Source organism: Nicotiana tabacum, chromosome 16 (genome assembly GCF_000715075.1).
Source record: "Nicotiana tabacum cultivar K326 chromosome 16, ASM71507v2, whole genome shotgun sequence".
NCBI classification, from domain to species: domain Eukaryota; kingdom Viridiplantae; phylum Streptophyta; class Magnoliopsida; order Solanales; family Solanaceae; genus Nicotiana; species Nicotiana tabacum.
In genome coordinates this window covers 67,072,169-67,079,947 of record NC_134095.1, presented here as the reverse complement: position 1 = coordinate 67,079,947, position 7,779 = coordinate 67,072,169, and positions in this window count along the sequence as shown.

Genomic DNA, 7,779 nt, shown 5'->3' with positions numbered 1-7,779 from the left:
ATATGTGGTTTATGTTTTCCTATGTCCCACAATATTTGCAGGAGTTACATTTGATTATTTTTTTTTGGACAGAATTTGGCTTTTATTTCATCAAAAAATTGTCTTTACATTCCCAGATTAACCACTAATCTGCTATTTACTATTACAAAGTAAAACTATACTATACTGACATTAATTACAAGTTGCTATACTAAGGAATATTTTTTAAATTCTCCAATTCTGCTCGCCATTTGATCTTCTTTCTGCCTTGTATGTGTATATGTATTGCAATTTCCTTGCAAAGTTCATCTATGTTGTATCTTCCTTTGTTAAATCGCATCGAGTTCCTTTCATGCCAGATGTAGTAGACAACCATTGCAAACAATGTTGTGATCATTTCTGCCCTGCAATCTTTCCTCTTTGTCATACTGCTTATCCATTTCAGTTCATGCTGCCAGCTTCCTATCGCCTCACATTGCCCATACATATCAACACTCTTTCCCATAGAATGTTTGTACTTGGACAACCAAAGTATAGGTGATCAAATATTTTCACAGTCTTTGCACAGAACACACATTCTAACTGAACTTGAATACCAAACTTGGCAAGTCTATCCACAGTTGTTATCCTTTGGTGGATAGCCAACCATAGATGGAACTTGAACCTAGGATGAATATGTGCATGTAGATGAATACTCTTCCAATCTACTTTGGGGAATTGAGGCTGCAATTGGACATAAGCTTTATGTATCTGAAATTTGCCTTGCTTCACAAAGTTGTCTAGTGTGTTTATGAGATTGTTATGAATTGACCTCAGCTTCTGTACTTCATCATTTGCCTCTATGATCTTCCTCACCACCCATGCTGCTGTTTTGGGTGTGCTTACCTCTTCAATAAGCCTATTTTTTATGTAGTAGATATGAGCCCATGTAATCCATAAAGTATCCTTCTTCATAGCCAAGGCCCAGAGATGTTTTAATAAAGCTTCTTTATTCCATATCTTCATATTAATCACATTCAAACCACCAGTAGTTTTAGGTTGACATATTCTGTCCCACGCAATCAGTGCTTTCCTGGAATAATTAGTTGAACCAGTCCACAAGAAGGTTCTACATATAGTCTATATCATCTTCATGATCTTCTTTGGCAATAAGTAAATTTGATCCCAATACGTTTGTATTTCAAATAACACTGATTTTATGAGTTGAATTCTTCCTGAGTATGAAAGCATCCTAGCTTACCAACATCTTACTCTCTTTGTAATCTTTTCAACCAGAGGCAAGCATTGATGAATGTTCCGTTTTCTTGCAGATAGTGGAACTCCTAGATATTTAAAAGGTATACTACCATTTGCATATCCAATAATCTCGATCAGTTGTTCCTTTATATATTGTGCTACACCAGCAATATAAATAGAACTCTTTTCTGCACTTGCCTGCAATCCTGATGCATTTGAGAACCTATTAAAGGTTTCCTACAATATAGTAACTGATTGTGTGTCACCCCTAAAAAACATTAACAAATCGTCAGCAAAACAAATGTGTGTCACTCCCAGCTTCTTGCACTTTGGATGAAATTTAAACTCTTTTTGCATAGCTAATTGATTCATCTCCCTCTACAAGTACTCCATAGCAATTACAAACAGATAAGGAGACATTAGATCTCCTTGTCTTATACCTCTCTTAGCAGGGAAAGGTCTAGTGAATCCTCTATTCAGTACTAGAGAATACGACACTGTTGTCACACACTCCATTATCCATATAATGAATTTCTGAGGGAAGCCAAGATCTGTGAGCATATATCTAAGGAACTGCCTGTCCAATGAATCATATGCTTTCCTTAAGTCAACCTTGAGTACACACCTTGGAGATAAGCCTTTCCTATTGTAACTATTGAACAACTCATGACTAAATAATATATTATCCACAATGCCCCCCCCCCCTTTCTATGAATGCAGACTGTGCTTTCCCAATTATATACTCAATTACCTTTTTGATACTTTCAGTTAGAATCTTAACAATGATTTTGTACAACGAGCAATAGGTCTATAGTCTTTCATAGTTGTGGGTGCAGGAACTTTTGGAATCAATGTTATGGTTGTGCAATTCCATGTTTGCTTCATCTTGCTTGTTTGAAAAAAGAACAACGCAGCATCATATACATCTTGTCTCACTTCTTCCCAGTGTATTTTAAAGAACTCTATTGGAAAGCCCTCAACTCCATGGGCTTTATCATTTGGCATGTCTTTCACTGCTTCATCAACATCTTCATATGTTACTTTCTTTATTAGATCATGTTGTTGTTTCAATGATAAGCACGCTCCTGCTTTGATGAATTTGGTATTAGGACATGGCTTGATCCCAATGTCAGTTCCCATAAGATGCTTAAAAAAGGTGATGAATTCTTTTTCTATAACTTTAGGTTCTGTGACTCTAGTTCCCATATCATTATACACAATAGTAATTGAGTTCTTAGTTGCTTTGATCTTCAGCTGTGCATAGAAATATTTAGAGTTTGAATCCCCATAATCTATCCAGTTGACGCTTGCCTTTTATCTCAGAACTCTTTCTTCTATTATACTCCATTTCTCTAGTTCCTGCAAGGTATGCTTTTCCTTCTCAATCAGATCCTGAGTAAAGGGATCAAACTTCAAATTAATCTGAGTATACTCCAGTTGCTATCTTATTTGGCTCAATCTTTTCTCATAGCTTGTCATTTTCCTGTTTAATTCTTTAGTCACAGTTTTCAGCTGTTATAACTTCTGCCATATGCTATCCATAGGGTCATTTCCCAACTTCTGCTTCCATACTTTATCCACCATAGATTGAAACTCCTTGTGTTCCATTGTTACCATATACAACTTGAATGGCTTAGGATATATATTCTTTCTTCTCCATATTTGGACCACTATAGGTGAGTGATCTGACACCCCGGGTTCTAGGCAATCAGCTTCCACATGCCCATAGTCCTTGATCCATTCAAAGTTCCCAAAGGCCCAGTCAATCTTACTGTATACCTTGTCACTTGTATGCTGCTTATTGCACCAAGTATAGAAAACACCCTTTGTCTTCAATGGGGTCAATTGCATAGAGTCAATACAATCCTTGAATTCTTTCACCTCATTCATAGTAACTGGTTGTCCTAACCTATCATCAATGGTTAGGACATTATTGAAGTCACCACTTATGAGCCATGGAAGTTGAACCTGCCCCCCTATCAGTTGTAAGTCACACCATAAACTTGCTTTTTCCTACAATTTATTTCTAGCATACACTACTGTCAACATAATCTGGTATCCAGTCACTAAATCACTCACTATACAATGAACAAATTGTTCATGAACTTGAACTATGTTGACTAAAAGATTGGTCTTCCACAGAACCCAAATTCTACCATTCTCATCCTTTGTATAGTTGCAGCAATAACCGCAATCCTTTGCTACCTTGTACAATATCTTTTTTGCTTTCTTTTCTTTGACTCTAGTTTCCAGACATCCTAAGATATCTATTTTATTCTTTTGTAGAATGATTTTCAATTCATTCTGCTTATAGAGCTTGGTCATCCCTCTTATGTTCCAAGTACTAATGATTATGATGGGTGTTGTATGGGGTCAGGAGTCAAACCCCCTCCCTGTGCAGATGTTTGTCCATATTCTTCCAATACTCTGAATCTATTAGCATTGCTAACTTTATCAATTTTACCATGCTGATCTATTGAAGTATTCTGTCTTTCAGTGTCATCATCTCTATGTATCATCATTCTTCTTTGATCTGTGTTAGCTTTAGAGTTCCGTTTCCCTTTGTCACCTTCTATTGGAGGTTGCATTTCAGTCACCTTACCATTCCTCTCATCCTGTTCCTGTTGATCTTTTGACTTCCATTCCTGAACAACTCTCCTCCTTCTGCCTCTATTTCTTCTTTTAAGGGCTTTGAATTCAGCATCTTCTTCTTGCTTAATTAGCTTCCAACATTCAAAAACATCATACCCAAAATGCAAACATTTATTGCAAAATTTTGGCTTCCACTCGTATAGAATTTCCTGCTGTTTAATACCATTGGGAGTCACAATTTCAACATTCTCTACCAATGACTTTGTTATGTCCACTTTCACTAGCACTCTTGCATAAGAGATTTTGTTCAATTCAGCTATGTATTTGTCTGTGTACATTGGCATAGCAACATCACTAGCAATCTTGCTTAGAGCATCAGCATTCCAATACCCAACCAATAAACTAGGAAAGTGAATCCACAGTGGAATAATAGTGATACATTTAGGATCAAAATGGAATTCTCTCTCCTAATTCTATAAGATAAATGGCTTGTTATGATATGTGTATGGCCTTGCTTGAACAACTGTATCTCTATCCTCCACAGTTGTGAATCGAAAAACATAATAGCCATCATAGTAATATAGAATTTGGGGCTTAGATACAAAATCCCAAACTATTTCTACATAACTCACCATAGATTTCTAATACAGAGTATCTCTCAATACATACCCAATTAGAGCAATTTCCCAATATTCCTTCAACTCACTCACATCATCTTCATCTATTTGAATGACCACTTTGCCATCCCTGTGACTTGGTGGATTATATTCCAATCTCATCCCCATCTGAGAGTTTCTATTCTATTGTCGGAGTTCCTTTGCATGCACTGTCTTCTCCACCCCTATATCTGCAGTTGCTACAAGATACAGATCTGGAGGTGTCTTTGAAGATCCAACCTCAGAGAATTGTAGTCGTTTTGGACTTGGTGGCAGTTTATTCTTACACTTCTGAGCTTCTTTTGCTTAATTTTCAATTTTATTATTCCATTGGTTACCGTTTCTCTCTTTCATTCCATTTAGCTCGCTTTCCTCACCAATTGGTTGAAAACTAGCTGGTAAGAAACTTCCAAACATTAATGGAGTGATAGTCTGCATCATCGAGTTCACCAGCATTATAGCAGCAGTCGTCGGAGCTTCTTGCTTGTGTCTCCTAGCCATCAGTGGTGCATGTTAGCCTGCCTTGGCTTATCATGCGCTCAAAGCATTCCTCACCATGATTCTATTCAATTATTTTCGTACGGCTTAGGACAACTGCAGTGGGTAGACGTTGATGTACGTACTAATAGCCATAGGAATGTTTTGAGTTTGTTGTGGCATGGTGCTTTACATAGCCAGAAATGGTGAAAGGGTTCATGAGATTGAGTTGCCTATGTGAGCCTAATGAGAAGGTTGCAGGCAGATTTTGTTGTGAAGTTCCCATCTTTCATTTCTTTCCAGAAGAATGGGCCATTTATGTTTCTCAGAGAACGAAATATATGTTTGTGTTACACGGTTAGAGATCGTATTTGGTAGGTCGCATGGAAGAGCTTCTAGGTTCCAATTTTTATTAGTAATAATGTAGTTAATTTTTTTTATCTTCCTTGACTAACGGCCCCTCAATTAGTTCCCTTAGGGTATGTTTTTCAATAACCCATCTATCATCCCAAATGCTTATCTCGCTTGCGTTTCCAACATTCCAAGCGATGGCTTTGGAGAAGAAGGAATAAATTTTTGCAGTACTTTTCTAGATATAGGAGTCATTTGTTTTGTAAACCATAGGATTCATTCTGGGAGAGTTAAGGTATTTACCCTTTATTATTTTAGCCCATAGAGATTCAGGATGGAGAGGTATCTCCATAGTAGGCTTGATAGGAGTGCGATATTTTTTCCTTTTGCTTTGTACAGCCCAAGGCCTCCCTCTTGCTTAGGAGATGTTACCTTGTTCCAGTTGATATGATGGATTTTTCTATGGTCTGTGATAGAACTCCAAAGGAAGTTTCTCTAAATGCGATCAATATTATTTCTAGCCTTTGCTGGAATAAAGTTCATTTGCATGCAATGGGTGGGAATGGTTGACAAAGTCGATTGTATAAGCATTAATCTCCTAGATAGTCTTAGTAGTTTTGCTTTCCATCCCTTTAGTCTAGTCTTCATCCTATCAAGTATGAATTGATAATCCAAGTTTTTTGGTTGTAAGTTGGTAATTGGAAATCCTAGGTATTTTTTCACATTATTTTTTATCTTAACATTTAGTGTATTGGCCAGTAATGTTTGGTTTGTAATTGGTACGTTTGAGGAAAAAATTATTTTGAATTTGGAGAAATTTATTCGCTGCCCGAATTGATGGGAAATAAAGTTGGATATGCTTATGATAGAAGTTGCAGTTGCATTGTTCGCCTTGGATAAAAGTATAAGGTCATCCGCGAATAGGAGGTGGGATATGGATGGGCCATTCTGGCTTATTTTAATGGATTTTAGTTCAAAATATCTACTTTATAATCAATGCAACATATTAGTGATTGCATACAGATGATGAACAGGTACGGAGATAGTAGGTCTCCTTGTCGGATGCCTCTTGATGGTTCGAAGCATTTTGTAGGTTTGCCATTCGCAATCATTGAAGTTGATTGTGGTAGATATGCAATTCATGATAAGTGTTATTAGGTCTTGTAGAAAATTTAATGCGTGCAATGATCTCCTGACGAATGACCATTCAAGACAGTCAAAAGTCTTTTCAAGATCAATTTTGAGCATCATCTTCGCAGTCCTCCCCATATAATTCTTGAAAGAGTGGATTTATTCTTCGACAATTATTGCATTGTCAATTGCTCTCCTTCCTGGAATAAAGCTGCATTAGGACTTATAACTTTATTGAGTAAGGGGCGTATACGGTTTACAATAATTTTTGTTATAGTTTTATAGATGGTGTTACAAAGGATGATGGGCCTATATTAAAAAATATTTTGTGCGTGTTTGACTTTGGGAATAAGTGTTACATAGGTATTGTTTATTTCATATGGTATTACTAAGGTAGCGAAGGTTTGTGTGCACATATCTATGATAGTTGAGTTTGTGTCAGACTAATATTTTTGGAAGAAAATTGGGTGGATTCCATCGAGACCTAGTGCATTTAGTGGTTTAAAGAATTTTATTGCTTTATTGATTTCCGTGACTGAAAGAGGTCTAATAAGTGCTTCTTTATCCTAATCTGTTAGGATGTTGAGTAGGCTTGGGTTAGGTGCTATAATATATGTACATGAATCTAGTTCAGTTGTGTAGATATTTGAGAAGTGTTTAATAATAATATCATGTATTTCTTGCGGCTCAAAAGTCTAATTACCAACTATGTCATTTAGCCGTAGTATCCTGTTTGTCCTGCTCCTCTAGATAGCGGATATATGAAAGAATTTTGTGTTGGCATCCCCGTCATTTATCCCCTGAACCCTTGATTTTAATTCTAAAAATCTTTTTCATTTTGGAGAATTAAGTTATATTCATGAATAATATTATTTTCAAGGTTATTGTAAAATTGGGGTTTATTACGTGGGTGCATGTTTTAGAGCCCCACAATGCGTACAAGGAGAGCTTTTTTTCAAAAAAGTATTTCCAAATGTGGAATTGTTCTATTCTTCCACGTGTTCTATGAAGGAGGAAATGGTAGCTGAGTAATTTGTATTATTCCAATGTTTCTTAACTATGTTTGAGAAAAGTGGGTGACTAAGCCACATTATTTCAAAGCAGAAAATGTGTGTTAGTTTACTAATATTTTTTCACAGACTTAGCAATAGTGGACAGTGGTCTGAATGTGTACGACAGTCCGAGTTTCGAAGAAATCTGTAGATTCTTTCCAAGATTTGCTGCTATTGTTTTTTCTTTTATTTGTCCATGTAAACTGTGGACCCACAAAACCCAAATCAATAATTTCAATAGCATCAAAACAATTTAAAAAGATAGTATTTCTATTACTGTTTATGGGCCTACCTCTATACTTTTC